Consider the following 17,398-nt stretch of genomic DNA (forward strand, 5'->3'; position numbering starts at 1 on the left):
GTCATTGTATAGTATGTCGAAAAAAGTCATAAAAAAAGTCATAGTATAGTATGTCGAAAAAGTCATAAAAAAAGTCATAGTATAGTATGTCAAAAAATGTCATAGTACTGTGTGTCATGAACAGTGATAATATAGTATGTCGAAAAAAAAGTTTAAAAAACGTCATAGTATAGTACGATGAAAAAAGTCATAAAAAAGTCATAGTATAGTGTGATGAAAAAAGTCATAGTATAGTACGTCGAAAAAAGTCATAAAAAAGTCATAGTATAGTATGTCAAAAAAAGTCATAAAAAAAGTAACAGTATGGTATGTCGAAAAAAGTCATAGTATAGTATGTCATAAAAAGTCATAAAAAAAAGTCAGAGTATAGTATGTCAAAAAAAGCCATAAAAAAGTAATAGTATAGTGTGTCAAAAAAAGTCATAAAAAAAGTCATAGTATAGTATGTCGAAAAAAGTCATAATATTGTGTGTCATGAAAAGTCACAGTATAGTATGTCGAAAAAATTCAAAAAAGTCATAGTATTGTATGTCGTAAAAAGTCATAAAAAAGTCATAGTATAGTATGTCGAAAAATGTCATAGTATTGTGTGTCATGAAAAGTCATAATATAGTATGTCGAAAAAAAAGTTTAAAAAAGCCATAGTATAGTATGTCGAAAAAAGTCATAGTGTTGTGTGTCATGAAAAGTCATAATATAGTATGTCGAAAAAAAAGATTAAAAAAGCCATAGTATAGTACGACGAAACAAGTCATAAAAAAGTCATAGTACTCAACCCGGTGGCAATAAGTCTCAAGCTTCCCAGGTCCATGCGCATCCATCCCACGTTCCATGTCTCCAAGGTGAAACCAGTCCGGGAGAGCCCCTTGATGCCAGCTGCTCCTCCTCCTCTGCCTCCTCATCTCATCTAAGGAGGACCTGTCTACACCATCCATCGCCTGCTTCGCTCTCGCCGCTGGGGTCGGGGCATTCAATACCTGGTGGACTGGGAAGGATACGGTCCTGAGGAGACGTCATGGGTCCCTGCTCGTCACATTTATGACCATCGATTCATCGCAGACTTCCTTCGACAGCACCCGGACCAGCCCTCCAGGACAAAGACCCCGGCCAGAAACATCCAGGAGGCCCCCAAGTCAGACAGTGAAGCTTGGTCGTCCGGGGCCGAGGAACCCTTCCTCCAGACCCGCTCCACCCACCCGACTGAAGATCCAGACTCTGCGGCCTCGGAGGAGTACTACTAAAAAGTAATAGTATGGTATGTCGAAAAAGTCAGAAAAAAGTCATAGTATAGTATGTCGTAAAAAAGTCAGAAAAAAAGTCATAGTATAGTATGTTGAAAAAAGTCATAGTATAGTGTGTCGAAAAAAGTCATAAAAAAGTCATAGTATAGTATGTCGAAAAAAGTCATAGTATAGTATGTCGAAAAAGTCATAAAAAAAGTCATAGTATAGTATGTCAAAAAAGTCATAAAAAAGTCATAGTATAGTGTGTCGAAAAAAGTCATAAAAAAGTCATAGTATAGTATGTCGAAAAAAGTCATAGGATAGTATGTCGAAAAAAGTTAAAAAAAAAAGGTCATAGTATAGTATGTTGAAGAAAAGTCATAAAAAGGTCATAGTATAGTATGTCGAAAAAAGTAAAAAAAAAGTCATAGTATAGTATGTTGAAGAAAGCCTAAGTACAGTATGTTGAAAAAAGATATGAAAATGTCATAGTATAGTATGTCGAAAAAAGTCAAAAAAAAGGTCATAGTATAGTATGTCGAAAAAAGTCAAAAAAAATGTCATCGTATAGTATGTTAATATTAATATTAATGAAGCCTTCATTAGTCCAACAATGACAAATTACAATTATCTGCATTTAACCCATCACAGAGGAGCAGTGGGATGCCTGGGGAGCAACTGGGGGTTAGGTGTCTCACTCAAGGACACCTCTGCATGTTGACAGAAGAGGGGTTCGAACCACCAACCTCGTGGTTACGGGATGAGCGCTCTACCTGGCGTGCCTCAGCCACCCTTTTGAATAAATTCATAAAAAAGTCATAGTATAGTATGTCGAATAAAGCCTAAGTGTAGTATGTTGAAAAAAAGGTCATAGTATAGTATGTCGAAAAAAGTAAAAAAAAAAGGTCATAGTATAGTATGTTGAAAAAAGTCATAAAAAAGTCATAGTATAGTATGTTGAAGAAAGCCTAAGTATAGTATGTTGAAAAAAAGTCATAAAAAGGTTATAGTATAGTATGTCGAAAAAAGTCATAAAAGGTCATAGTATAGTATGTCGAAAAAGTTAAAAAAAAGGTCATAGTATAGTAAGTCGAAAAAAGTCAAAAAAAGTCACAGTATAGTATGTTGAAAGAAGTCATAGTATAGTATGTTGAAGAAAGTCATAGTATAGTATGTTGAAAAAAGTCATAAAAAGTCATAGTATGTATGTCGAAAAAAAAGTCATAAAAAGGTCATAGTATAGTATGTCGAAAAAAGTAAAAAAAAAGGTCATAATATAGTATGTTGAAAAAAGTAAAAAAAAAAAAAGTCATAGTATAGTATGTTGAAAAAAGTCATAAAAAAGTCATAGTATAGTATGTTGAAGAAAGCCTAAGTATAGTATGTTGAAAAAAAGTCATAAAAAGGTTATAGTATAGTATGTCGAAAAAAGTCATAAAAAGGTCATAGTATAGTATGTCGAAAAAAGTTAAAAAAAAGGTCATAGTATAGTAAGTCGAAAAAAGTCAAAAAAAGTCACAGTATAGTATGTTGAAAGAAGTCATAGTATAGTATGTTGAAGAAAGCCTAAGTATAGTATGTTGAAAAAAAGTCATAAAAAGGTCATAGTATAGTATGTCGAAAAAAGTCAAAAAATTAAGGTCATAGTATAGTATGTCGAAAAAAAAAAGTCAAAAAAAAAGTCATAGTATAGTATGTTGAAAAAAGTCATAAAAAGGTCATAGTATAGTATGTCGAAAAAAAGTTAAAAAAAGGTCATAGTAAAAAAAAAGGTCATAGTATAGTATGTCGAAAAAAGTCAAAAAAAGTCACAGTATAGTATGTTGAAAGAAGTCATAGTATAGTATGTTGAAGAAAGCCTAAGTATAGTATGTTGAAAAAAAAGTCATAAAAAGGTCATAGTATAGTATGTCGAAAAAAAAAAAAAAATCATAGTATAGTATGTCATAGTAAAAAAAAAGGTCATAGTATAGTATGTTGAAAAAAGTCATAAAAAAGTCATAGTATAGTATGTTGAAGAAAGCCTAAGTATAGTATGTTGAAAAAAAGTCATAAAAAGGTTATAGTATAGTATGTCGAAAAAAGTCATAAAAAGGTCATAGTATAGTATGTCGAAAAAAGTAAAAAAAAAGGTCATAGTATAGTAAGTCGAAAAAAGTCAAAAAAAGTCACAGTATAGTATGTTGAAAGAAGTCATAGTATAGTATGTTGAAGAAAGCCTAAGTATAGTATGTTGAAAAAAAGTCATAAAAAGGTCATAGTATAGTATGTCGAAAAAAGTCAAAAAAAAGTCATAGTATAGTATGTCGAAAAAAGTCGAAAAAAGTCATAGTATATTATGTTGAAAAAAGTCATAGTATAGTATGTTGAAGAAAGCCTAAGTATAGTATGTTGAAAAAAAGTCATAAAAAGGTCATAGTATAGTATGTCGAAAAAAGTCATAAAAAGGTCATAGTATAGTATGTCGAAAAAAGTCAAGTATAAAAAAAAGTCAAAAAAGTCATAGTATAGTATGTCGAAAAAAGTCAAAAAAAAAAGTCAAAAAAAAAGTCACAGTATAGTATGTTGAAAGAAGTCATAGTATAGTATGTTGAAGAAAGCCTAAGTATAGTATGTTGAAAAAAAAGTCATAAAATGGTCATAGTATAGTATGTCAAAAAAAGTCATAAAAAAGTCATAGTATAGTATGTCGAAAAAAGTCAAAAAAAGTCATAGTATAGTATGTTGAAAAAAGTCATAGTATAGTATGTTGAAGAAAGCCTAAGTACAGTATGTTGAAAAAAGATATGAAAATGTCATAGTATAGTATGTCGAAAAAAGTCAAAAAAAAGGGCATAGTATAGTATGTCGAAAAAAGTAAAAAAAAAGTCATAGTATATTATGTTGAAAAAGTCATAGTATAGTATGTTGAAGAAAGCCTAAGTATAGTATGTTGAAAAAAAGTCATAAAAAGGTCATAGTATAGAATGTCGAAAAATTCATAAAAAGGTCATAGTATAGTATGTCGAAAAAAGTAAAAAATGTCATCGTATAGTATGTCGAAAAAAGCCTTAAAAAAGTCATAGTATAGTATGTTAATATTAATGAAGCCTTCATTAGTCCAACAATGACAAATTACAATTATCTGCATTTAACCCATCACAGAGGAGCAGTGGGATGCCTGGGGAGCAACTGGGGGTTAGGTGTCTCACTCAAGGACACCTCTGCATGTTGACAGAAGAGGGGTTCGAACCACCAACCTCGTGGTTACGGGATGAGCGCTCTACCTGGCGTGCCTCAGCCACCCTTTTGAATAAATTCATAAAAAAGTCATAGTATAGTATGTCGAATAAAGCCTAAGTGTAGTATGTTGAAAAAAAGGTCATAGTATAGTATGTCGAAAAAAGTAAAAAAAAAAAAAAAAAGGTCATAGTATAGTATGTCGAAAAAAGTAAAAAAAAAAGGTCATAGTATAGTATGTTGAAAAAAGTCATAAAAAAGTCATAGTATAGTATGTTGAAGAAAGCCTAAGTATAGTATGTTGAAAAAAAGTCATAAAAAGGTTATAGTATAGTATGTCGAAAAAAGTCATAAAAAGGTCATAGTATAGTATGTCGAAAAAAGTTAAAAAAAAGGTCATAGTATAGTAAGTCGAAAAAAGTCAAAAAAAGTCACAGTATAGTATGTTGAAAGAAGTCATAGTATAGTATGTTGAAGAAAGCCTAAGTATAGTATGTTGAAAAAAAAGTCATAAAAAGGTCATAGTATAGTATGTCGAAAAAAGTCAAAAAAAAGTCATAGTATAGTATGTCGAAAAAAGTCGAAAAAAAGTCATAGTATATTAAAAAAAAGTCATAGTATATTATGTTGAAAAAAGTCATAGTATAGTATGTTGAAGAAAGCCTAAGTATAGTATGTTGAAAAAAAGTCATAAAAAGGTCATAGTATAGTATGTCGAAAAAAGTCATAAAAAGGTCATAGTATAGTATGTCGAAAAAAGTTAAAAAAAAGGTCATAGTATAGTATGTCGAAAAAAGTCAAAAAAAGTCACAGTATAGTATGTTGAAAGAAGTCATAGTATAGTATGTTGAAGAAAGCCTAAGTATAGTATGTTGAAAAAAAAGTCATAAAATGGTCATAGTATAGTATGTCAAAAAAAGTCATAAAAAAGTCATAGTATAGTATGTCGAAAAAAGTCAAAAAAAGTCATAGTATAGTATGTTGAAAAAAGTCATAGTATAGTATGTTGAAGAAAGCCTAAGTACAGTATGTTGAAAAAAGATATGAAAATGTCATAGTATAGTATGTCGAAAAAAGTCAAAAAAAAAGGGCATAGTATAGTATGTCGAAAAAAAAGTCAAAAAAAGTCATAGTATATTATGTTGAAAAAGTCATAGTATAGTATGTTGAAGAAAGCCTAAGTATAGTATGTTGAAAAAAAGTCATAAAAAGGTCATAGTATAGAATGTCGAAAAATTCATAAAAAGGTCATAGTATAGTATGTCGAAAAAAGTAAAAAATGTCATCGTATAGTATGTCGAAAAAAGCCTTAAAAAAGTCATAGTATAGTATGTTAATATTAATGAAGCCTTCAAAAGTCCAATAATGACAAATTACAATTATCTGCATTTAACCCATCACAGAGGAGCAGTGGGATGCCTGGGGAGCAACTGGGGGTTAGGTGTCTCACTCAAGGACACCTCTGCATGTTGACAGAAGAGGGGTTCGAACCACCAACCTCGTGGTTACGGGATGAGCGCTCTACCTGGCGTGTCTCAGCCACCCTTTTGAATAATAGTAAAAAATTCATAAAAAAGTCATAGTATAGTATGTCGAATAAAGCCTAAGTGTAGTATGTTGAAAAAAAGGTCATAGTATAGTATGTCGAAAAAAGTAAAAAAAAAAAAGGTCATAGTATAGTAAAAAAAGTCAAAAATAGTATAGTATGTCGAAAAAGTCAAAAATAATAGTCATAGTATAGTATGTTGAAAAAAAAAAAAAAGTCATAAAAAAAAAGTCATAGTATAGTATGTTGTCAAGAAAAAAAAGTCATAGTATAGTATGTTGAAGAAAGCCTAAGTATAGTATGTTGAAAAAAAGTCATAAAAAGGTCATAGTATAGTATGTCGAAAAAAGTCATAAAAAGGTCATAGTATAGTATGTCGAAAAAAGTTAAAAAAAAAGGTCATAGTATAGTATGTCGAAAAAAGTCAAAAAAAGTCACAGTATAGTATGTTGAAAGAAGTCATAGTATAGTATGTTGAAGAAAGCCTAAGTATAGTATGTTGAAAAAAAGTCATAAAAAGGTCATAGTATAGTATGTCGAAAAAAGTCATAAAAAAGTCATAGTATAGTATGTCGAAAAAAAGTCATAAAAAAGTCATAGTATAGTATGTTGAAAAAAGTCATAGTATAGTATGTTGAAGAAAGCCTAAGTACAGTATGTTGAAAAAAGATATGAAAATGTCATAGTATAGTATGTCGAAAAAAGTAAAAAAAAAAGGGCATAGTATAGTATGTCGAAAAAAGTAAAAAAAAAGTCATAGTATATTATGTTGAAAAAGTCATAGTATAGTATGTTGAAGAAAGCCTAAGTATAGTATGTTGAAAAAAAGTCATAAAAAGGTCATAGTATAGAATGTCGAAAAATTCATAAAAAGGTCATAGTATAGTATGTCGAAAAAAGTAAAAAATGTCATCGTATAGTATGTCGAAAAAAGCCTTAAAAAAGTCATAGTATAGTATGTTAATATTAATGAAGCCTTCATTAGTCCAACAATGACAAATTACAATTATCTGCATTTAACCCATCACAGAGGAGCAGTGGGATGCCTGGGGAGCAACTGGGGGTTAGGTGTCTCACTCAAGGACACCTCTGCATGTTGACAGAAGAGGGGTTCGAACCACCAACCTCGTGGTTACGGGATGAGCGCTCTACCTGGCGTGCCTCAGCCACCCTTTTGAATAAATTCATAAAAAAGTCATAGTATAGTATGTCGAATAAAGCCTAAGTGTAGTATGTTGAAAAAAAGGTCATAGTATAGTATGTCGAAAAAAGTAAAAAAAAAAAGGTCATAGTATAGTATGTCGAAAAAAGTAAAAAAAAAGGTCATAGTATAGTATGTTGAAAAAAGTCATAAAAAAGTCATAGTATAGTATGTTGAAGAAAGCCTAAGTATAGTATGTTGAAAAAAAAGTCATAAAAAGGTCATAGTATAGTATGTCGAAAAAAAGTCATAAAAAGGTCATAGTATAGTATGTCGAAAAAAGTTAAAAAAAAGTCATAGTATAGTATGTCGAAAAAAGTCAAAAAAAGTCACAGTATAGTATGTTGAAAAAGTCATAGTATAGTATGTTGAAGAAAGCCTAAGTATAGTATGTTGAAAAAAAGTCATAAAAAGGTCATAGTATAGTATGTCGAAAAAAGTCAAAAAAAGTCATAGTATAGTATGTCGAAAAAAAAAAAAGTCATAGTATAAAAAAAGTCAAAAAAAAAGTCATAGTATAGTATGTTGAAAAAAGTCATAGTATAGTATGTTGAAGAAAGCCTAAGTATAGTATGTTGAAAAAAGTCATAAAAAGGTCATAGTATAGTATGTCGAAAAAAAAAAGTCATAAAAAGGTCATAGTATAGTATGTCGAAAAAAGTTAAAAAAAAAGGTCATAGTATAGTATGTCGAAAAAAGTCAAAAAAAGTCATAGTATAGTATGTTGAAAAAAGTCATAGTATAGTATGTTGAAGAAAGCCTAAGTATAGTATGTTGAAAAAGCCTAAAAATGTCATAAAAAAAGTGTCATAGTATAGTATGTCGAAAAAAGTCAAAAAAAAGTCATAGTATAGTATGTCGAAAAAAGTCGAAAAAAGTCATAGTATATTATGTTGAAAAAAGTCATAGTATAGTATGTTGAAGAAAGCCTAAGTATAGTATGTTGAAAAAAAGTCATAAAAAGGTCATAGTATAGTATGTCGAAAAATTCATAAAAAGGTCATAGTATAGTATGTTAATATTAATGAAGCCTTCATTATAGTATGTTAATATTAATGAAGCCAACAATGACAAATTACAATTATCTGCATTTAACCCATCACAGAGGAGCAGTGGGATGCCTGGGGAGCAACTGGGGGTTAGGTGTCTCACTCAAGGACACCTCTGCATGTTGACAGAAGAGGGGTTCGAACCACCAACCTCGTGGTTACGGGATGAGCGCTCTACCTGGCGTGCCTCAGCCACCCTTTTGAATAAATTCATAAAAAAGTCATAGTATAGTATGTCGAATAAAGCCTAAGTGTAGTATGTTGAAAAAAAGGTCATAGTATAGTATGTCGAAAAAGTAAAAAAAAAAAAAGGTCATAGTATAGTATGTCGAAAAAAGTAAAAAAAAAAAGGTCATAGTATAGTATGTTGAAAAAAGTCATAAAAAAAAAGTCATAGTATAGTATGTTGAAGAAAGCCTAAGTATAGTATATAGTATAGTATGTTGAAAAAAGTCATAAAAAGGTATAGTATAGTATGTCGAAAAAAGTCATAAAAAGGTCATAGTATAGTATGTCGAAAAAAGTTAAAAAAAAGGTCATAGTATAGTAAGTCGAAAAAAGTCAAAAAAAGTCACAGTATAGTATGTTGAAAGAAGTCATAGTATAGTATGTTGAAGAAAGCCTAAGTATAGTATGTTGAAAAAAAGTCATAAAAAGGTCATAGTATAGTATGTTGAAAAAAAGTCATAAAAAGGTCATAGTATAGTATGTCGAAAAAAGTCAAAAAAGTCATAGTATAGTATGTTGAAAAAAGTCATAGTATAGTATGTTGAAAAAGTCAAGTATAGTATGTTGAAAAAAGTATAGTATGTTGAAAAAAATAAAAAAGGTCATAGTATAGTATGTCGAAAAAAGTCATAAAAAGGTCATAGTATAGTATGTCGAAAAAAGTTAAAAAAAAAGGTCATAGTATAGTATGTCGAAAAAAGTCAAAAAAAGTCACAGTATAGTATGTTGAAAGAAGTCATAGTATAGTATGTTGAAGAAAGCCTAAGTATAGTATGTTGAAAAAAAAGTCATAAAATGGTCATAGTATAGTATGTCAAAAAAAGTCATAAAAAAGTCATAGTATAGTATGTCGAAAAAAAAAAAAAGTCATAGTAAAATGTTGAAAAAAGTCATAGTATAGTATGTTGAAGAAAGCCTAAGTACAGTATGTTGAAAAAAGATATGAAAATGTCATAGTATAGTATGTCGAAAAAAGTTAAAAAAAAGTCATAGTATATATATGTTGTTGAAAAAGTCATAGTATAGTATGTTGAAGAAAGCCTAAGTATAGTATGTTGAAAAAAGTCATAAAAAGGTCATAGTATAGAATGTCGAAAAATTCATAAAAAGGTCATAGTATAGTATGTCGAAAAAAGTAAAAAATGTCATCGTATAGTATGTCGAAAAAAGCCTTAAAAAAGTCATAGTATAGTATGTTAATATTAATGAAGCCTTCATTAGTCCAACAATGACAAATTAATTATCTGCATTTAACCCATCACAGAGGAGCAGTGGGATGCCTGGGGAGCAACTGGGGGTTAGGTGTCTCACTCAAGGACACCTCTGCATGTTGACAGAAGAGGGGTTCGAACCACCAACCTCGTGGTTACGGGATGAGCGCTCTACCTGGCGTGCCTCAGCCACCCTTTTGAATAAATTCATAAAAAAGTCATAGTATAGTATGTCGAATAAAGCCTAAGTGTAGTATGTTGAAAAAAAGGTCATAGTATAGTATGTCGAAAAAAGTAAAAAAAAAAAAAAAAAAAAGGTCATAGTATAGTATGTCGAAAAAAGTCAAAAAAAAAAGTCATAGTATAGTATGTCGAAAAAAGTCATAAAAAAGTCATAGTATAGTATGTTGAAGAAAGCCTAAGTATAGTATGTTGAAAAAAAGTCATAAAAAGGTTATAGTATAGTATGTCGAAAAAAGTCATAAAAAGGTCATAGTATAGTATGTCGAAAAAAGTTAAAAAAAAGGTCATAGTAGTATAGTAAGTCGAAAAAAGTCAAAAAAAGTCACAGTATAGTATGTTGAAAGAAGTCATAGTATAGTATGTTGAAGAAAGCCTAAGTATAGTATGTTGAAAAAAAGTCATAAAAAGGTCATAGTATAGTATGTCGAAAAAAGTCAAAAAAAAAAAATTATGTCATAGTATAGTATGTCGAAAAAAGTCAAAAAAAAAGTCATAGTATATTATGTTGAAAAAAGTCATAGTATAGTATGTTGAAGAAAGCCTAAGTATAGTATGTTGAAAAAAGTCATAAAAAGGTCATAGTATAGTATGTCGAAAAAAGTCATAAAAAGGTCATAGTATAGTATGTCGAAAAAAGTTAAAAAAAAAAAGGTCATAGTATAGTATGTCGAAAAAAGTCAAAAAAAGTCATAGTATAGTATGTTGAAAAAAGTCATAGTATAGTATGTTGAAGAAAGCCTAAGTACAGTATGTTGAAAAAAGATATGAAAATGTCATAGTATAGTATGTCGAAAAAAGTAAAAAAAAAAGGTCATAGTATAGTATGTCGAAAAAAGTTAAAAAAAAAAAGGTCATAGTATAGTAAGTCGAAAAAAAAGTCAAAAAAAGTCACAGTATAGTATGTTGAAAGAAGTCATAGTATAGTATGTTGAAGAAAGCCTAAGTATAGTATGTTGAAAAAAAAGTCATAAAAAGGTCATAGTATAGTATGTCGAAAAAAAAGTCAAAAAAAGTCATAGTATAGTATGTCGAAAAAAAGTCAAAAAAAGTCATAGTATATTATGTTGAAAAAAGTCATAGTATAGTATGTTGAAAAAGCCTAAGTATAGTATGTTGAAAAAAAGTCATAAAAAGGTCATATTATAGTATGTTGAAGAAAAGTCATAAAAAGGTCATAGTATAGTATGTCGAAAAAATGTTAAAAAAAATAGGTCATAGTATAGTATGTCGAAAAAAAGTCAAAAAAAGTCATAGTATAGTATGTTGAAAAAGTCATAGTATAGTATGTTGAAGAAAGTATGTAAGTATAGTATGTTGAAAAAAAAGTCCTAAAAAGGTAAAATGGTCATAGTATAGTATGTCAAAAAAAGTCATAAAAAAGTCATAGTATAGTATGTTGAAAAAAGTCATAGTATAGTATGTTGAAGAAAGCCTAAGTATAGTATGTTGAAAAAAGATATGTTGAAAAAAGGGTCATAGTATAGTATGTCGAAAAATAGTATAGTATGTCAAAAAAAAAAGTCATAGTATATTATGTTGAAAAAGTCATAGTATAGTATGTTGAAGAAAGCCTAAGTATAGTATGTTGAAAAAAAGTCATAAAAAGGTCATAGTATAGAATGTCGAAAAATTCATAAAAAGGTCATAGTATAGTATGTCGAAAAAAAGTAAAAAATGTCATAGTATAGTATGTCGAAAAAAGCCTTAAAAAAGTCATAGTATAGTATGTTAATATTAATGAAGCCTTCATTAGTCCAACAATGACAAACTACAATTATCTGCATTTAACCCATCACAGAGGAGCAGTGGGATGCCTGGGGAGCAACTGGGGGTTAGGTGTCTCACTCAAGGACACCTCTGCATGTTGACAGAAGAGGGGTTCGAACCACCAACCTCGTGGTTACGGGATGAGCGCTCTACCTGGCGTGCCTCAGCCACCCTTTTGAATAAAATCATAAAAAAGTCATAGTATAGTATGTCAAATAAAGCCTAAGTGTAGTATGTTGAAAAAAAGGTCATAGTATAGTGTGTCGAAAAAAGTAAAAAAAAAAAAAAAAAGGTCATAGTATAGTATGTCGAAAAAAGTCTAAAAAAAAGTCATAGTATAGTATGTTGAAAAAAGTAATAGTATAGTATGTTGAAGAAAGCGTAAGTATAGTATGTTGAAAAAAAGTCATAAAAAAGGTTATAGTATAGTATGTTGAAAAAAGTCATAAAAAGGTCATAGTATAGTATGTCGAAAAAAAAGTTATAAAAAAAAAAAAGGTCATAGTATAGTAAGTCGAAAAAAGTCAAAAAAAGTCACAGTATAGTATGTTGAAAGAAGTCATAGTATAGTATGTTGAAGAAAGCCTAAGTAAGTATAGTATGTTGAAAAAAGTCATAAAATGGTCATAGTATAGTATGTCAAAAAAAGTCATAAAAAAGTCATAGTATAGTATGTCGAAAAAAGTCAAAAAAAGTCATAGTATAGTATGTTGAAAAAAGTCATAGTATAGTATGTTGAAGAAAGCCTAAGTACAGTATGTTGAAAAAAGATATGAAAATGTCATAGTATAGTATGTCGAAAAAAGTCAAAAAAAAGTCATAGTATAGTATGTCGAAAAAAGTCGAAAAAAGTCATAGTATATTATGTTGAAAAAAGTCATAGTATAGTATGTTGAAGAAAGCCTAAGTATAGTATGTTGAAAAAAAGTCATAAAAAGGTCATAGTATAGAATGTCGAAAAATTCATAAAAAGGTCATAGTATAGTATGTCGAAAAAAATATAGTATGTAAAAAGTAAAAAATGTCATCGTATAGTATGTCGAAAAAAGCCTTAAAAAAGTCATAGTATAGTATGTTAATATTAATGAAGCCTTCATTAGTCCAACAATGACAAATTACAATTATCTGCATTTAACCCATCACAGAGGAGCAGTGGGATGCCTGGGGAGCAACTGGGGGTTAGGTGTCTCACTCAAGGACACCTCTGCATGTTGACAGAAGAGGGGTTCGAACCACCAACCTCGTGGTTACGGGATGAGCGCTCTACCTGGCGTGCCTCAGCCACCCTTTTGAATAAATTCATAAAAAAGTCATAGTATAGTATGTCGAATAAAGCCTAAGTGTAGTATGTTGAAAAAAAGGTCATAGTATAGTATGTCGAAAAAAGTAAAAAAAAAAAAAAAAGTCATAGTATAGGTCATAGTATAGTATGTCGAAAAAAGTAAAAAAAAATAGGTCATAGTATAGTATGTTGAAAAAAGTCATAAAAAAGTCATAGTATAGTATGTTGAAGAAAGCCTAAGTATAGTATGTCGAAAAAAGTCATAAAAAGGTCATAGTATAGTATGTCGAAAAAAGTCAAAAAAAGTCACAGTATAGTATGTCGAAAAAGTTAAAAAAAAGTCATAGTATAGTAAGTCGAAAAAAGTCAAAAAAAGTCACAGTATAGTATGTTGAAAGAAGTCATAGTATAGTATGTTGAAAAAAAAGTAAAAAATGTCATCATAGTATAGTATGTCGAAAAAAGCCTTAAAAAAGTCATAGTATAGTTAATATTAATGAAGCCTTCATTAGTCCAACAATGACAAATATCTGCATTCAACCCATCACAGAGGAGCAGTGGGATGCCTGGGGAGCAACTGGGGGTTTGGTGTCTCACTCAAGGACACCTCTGCATGTTGACAGAAGAGGGGCTCGAACCACCAACCTCGTGGTTACGGGATGAGCGCTCTACCTGGCGTGCCTCAGCCACCCTTTTGAATAAATTCATAAAAAAGTCATAGTATAGTATGTCGAATAAAGCCTAAGTGTAGTATGTTGAAAAAAAGGTCATAGTATAGTATGTCGAAAAAAGTAAAAAAAAAAAAGGTCATAGTATAGTATGTCAAAAAAAGTCATAGTATAGTATGTTGAAAAAGTAAAAAAGTCATAGTAAAAAAAAAGTCATAAAAAGTCATTATAGTATGTTGAAAAAAGTCATAAAAAAGTCATAGTATAGTATGTCGAAAAAAGTCAGAAAAAGTCATAGTATAGTATGTCGAAAAAAGTCATAAAAAAGTCATAGTATAGTATGTTGAAGAAAGCCTAAGTATAGTATGTTGAAAAAAAGTCATAAAAAGGTCTTAGTATAGTATGTCGAAAAAAGTCATAAAAAGGTCATAGTATAGTATGTCGAAAAAAGTTAAAAAAAAAGGTCATAGTATAGTATGTCCAAAAAAGTCAAAAAAAGTCACAGTATAGTATGTTGAAAGAAGTCATAGTATAGTATGTTGAAGAAAGCCTAAGTATAGTATGTTGAAAAAAAGTCATAAAAAGGTCATAGTATAGTATGTCGAAAAAAAGTCAAAAAAAGTCATAGTATATTATGTCGAAAAAAGTCAAAAAAAGTCATAGTATAGTATGTTGAAAAAGTCATAGTATAGTATGTTGAAAAAGCCTAAGTATAGTATGTTGAAAAAAGTCATAAAATGTCATAGTATAGTATGTCGAAAAAGTAGAAAAAAAGGTCATAGTATAGTATGTTGAAAAAAGTCATAAAAAAGTCATAGTATAGTATGTTGAAAAAAGTCATAAAAAAGTCATAGTATTGTATGTTGAAAAAAGTCATAGTATAGTATGTCGAAAAAAAGTCAAAAAAAAAAGGTCATAGTATAGTATGTCGAATAAAGTCATAAAAAAGTCATAGTATAGTATGTTGAAGAAAGCCTAAGTATAGTATGTTGAAAAAAAGTCATAAAAAGGTCATAGTATAGTATGTTGAAGAAAGCCTAAGTATAGTATGTTGAAAAAAAGTCATAAAAAGGTCATAGTATAGTATGTCGAAAAAAGTCATAGTATAGTATGTTGAAGAAAGCCTAAGTATAGTATGTTGAAAAAAAGTCATAAAAAGGTCATAGTATAGTATGTCAAAAAAGTCATAAAAAAAAAAAGTCATAGTATAGTATGTTGAAAAAAAAAATAGTCAGTATAGTATGTTGAAGAAAGCCTAAGTATAGTATGTTGAAAAAAGATATAAAATGTCATAGTATAGTATGTTGAAAAAAGTCAAAAAAAGTCATAGTATAGTATGTTGAAAAAAGTCAGTATAGTATGTTGAAGAAAGCCTAAGTACAGTATGTTGAAAAAAGATATGAAAATGTCATAGTATAGTATGTTGAAAAAAGTATAGTCAAAAAAAGTCATAGTATAGTATGTATGAAAAAAGTCAAAAAAAGTCATAGTATAGTATGTTGAAAAAAGTCATAGTATAGTATGTTGAAGAAAGCCTAAGTACAGTATGTTGAAAAAAGATATGAAAATGTCATAGTATAGTATGTTGAAAAAGTAAAGTATGTTGAAAAAAAGGTCATAAAATGTATAGTATAGTATGTTGAAAAAAGTCAAAAAAAGTCATAGTATAGTATGTTGAAAAAAAAAAGTCATAGTATAGTATGTTGAAGAAAGCCTAAGTACAGTATGTTGAAAAAAGATATGAAAATGTCATAGTATAGTATGTCGAAAAAAGTCAAAAAAAAGGTCATAGTATAGTATGTCGAAAAAAGTCAAAAAAAGTCATAGTATATTATGTTGAAAAAAGTCATAGTATAGTATGTTGAAGAAAGCCTAAGTATAGTATGTCGAAAAAAGTCATAAAAAAGTCATAGTATAGTATGTCGAAAAAAGCCTTAAAAAAGTCATAGTATAGTATGTTAATATTAATGAAGCCTTCATTAGTCCAACAATGACAAATTACAATTATCTGCATTCAACCCATCACAGAGGAGCAGTGGGAGCAACTGGGGGTTAGGTGTCTCGCTCAAGGACACCTCTGCATGTTGACTGAAGAGGGATTCGAACCACCAACCTCGTGGTTACGGGATGAGCGCTCTACTTGGCGTGCCACAGCCACCCTTTTGAATAAAGTCATAAAAAAGTCATTGTATAGTATGTCGAATAAAGCCTAAGTGTAGTATGTTGAAAAAAAGGTCATAGTATAGTATGTCGAAAAAAGTAAAAAAAAAAGGTCATAGTATAGTATGTCGTTAAGTCATAAAAAAAGCCATAGTATAGTATGTCGAAAAAAGTCATGAAAAAAGTCACAGTATAGTATGTCGAAAAAAGTTATAAAAAAGTAATTCTATAGTATGTCGTAAAAAGTCATAGTATAGTATGTCGAAAAAAGTCATAAAAATGTCATAGTATAGTACAGTGCCCTACATAATTATTAGCACCCTTTAGTAAAAATGAATAAAACGAGATGCGAAAAAATGTCTTAATTGTTTATTCTCATGATATTTCATTCAAAATATACACAACAATCTAACCTTTAACTGAAGTAACATAATTGAAAGAAACATTAAATTCTTATCACGAAACAAATATTTTTCTCAAAAATATATGTGCCACAATTATTGGCACCTCTTCATTTAATATTTTGTGCAGCCTCCCTTTGCCAAGATAACAGCTCTGAGTCTTCTCCTATAATGCGTGATGAGGTTGGTGAACACATGGCACTGGATCTGAGACCATTCCTCCATGCAGAATCTCTCCAGATCCTTCACATTCCGAGGTCGACGCTTGTGGACTCTCCTCGTCAGCTCATCCCACAGATTTTCTATGGGGTTTATCTGCTTTTATTTGATGGAGTCCATGATACCATGTATCCTACCAAGATGTCCAGGGCCTTTGGAAGAAAAACAGCCCCACAACATCAAAGATCCGCCACCATACTTCACAGTGGGTTTGAGGTGCTTTTCTGTATGTCGAAAAAAAAGTTTCAAAAAATTCATAGTATAGTATGTCGAAAAAGATCATAGTATTGTATGTCGAAAAAGATCATAATATTGAATGTCGAAAAAAGTCATAAAAAAAGTAATAGTATAGTATGTGTAAAAAAAAGCCATGGTATAGTATGTCGTTAAGTCATAAAAAAAGCCATAGTATAGTATGTCGAAAAAAGTCATAAAAAAAGACATAGTATAGTATGTCGAAAAAGTCATAAAAAAGTCATGAAAAGTGTATATAGTATGTCGAAAAAAAAGTCATAAAAAAGTCATTGTATAGCATGTCGAAAAAAGTCATAAAAAGTCATAGTATAGTATGTCGAAAAAAGTCATAAAAAAGTCTTTGGATAGTATGTCGTAAAAAGTCATGGTATAGTATGTCGTAAAAAGTCATAAAAAAGTCATAGTATAGTATGTCCAAAAAAGTCAAAAAAATAGTAAAAAGTAGTATGTAAAAAAAAAGTCATATAAAATTAATAGTATGGTATGTGTAAAAAAAGCCATGGTATAGTATGTCGTTAAAAGTCATAAAAGTCATAGTATAGTATGTCGAAAAAAGTAATAAAAAAGTCATAGTATAGTATGTCAAAAAAAGTCATAGTATAGTATGTCGTAAAAAGTCATAAAAAAGTCATAGTATAGTATGTCAAAAAAAGTCATAGTATAGTATGTCGAAAAAAGTCAAAAAAGTCATAGTATAGTATGTCGAAAAAAGTCATAAAAAAGTCA

The sequence above is a fragment of the Anoplopoma fimbria genome, chromosome 15, assembly GCF_027596085.1.
Source record: "Anoplopoma fimbria isolate UVic2021 breed Golden Eagle Sablefish chromosome 15, Afim_UVic_2022, whole genome shotgun sequence".
Taxonomy (NCBI): Eukaryota; Metazoa; Chordata; class Actinopteri; order Perciformes; family Anoplopomatidae; genus Anoplopoma; species Anoplopoma fimbria.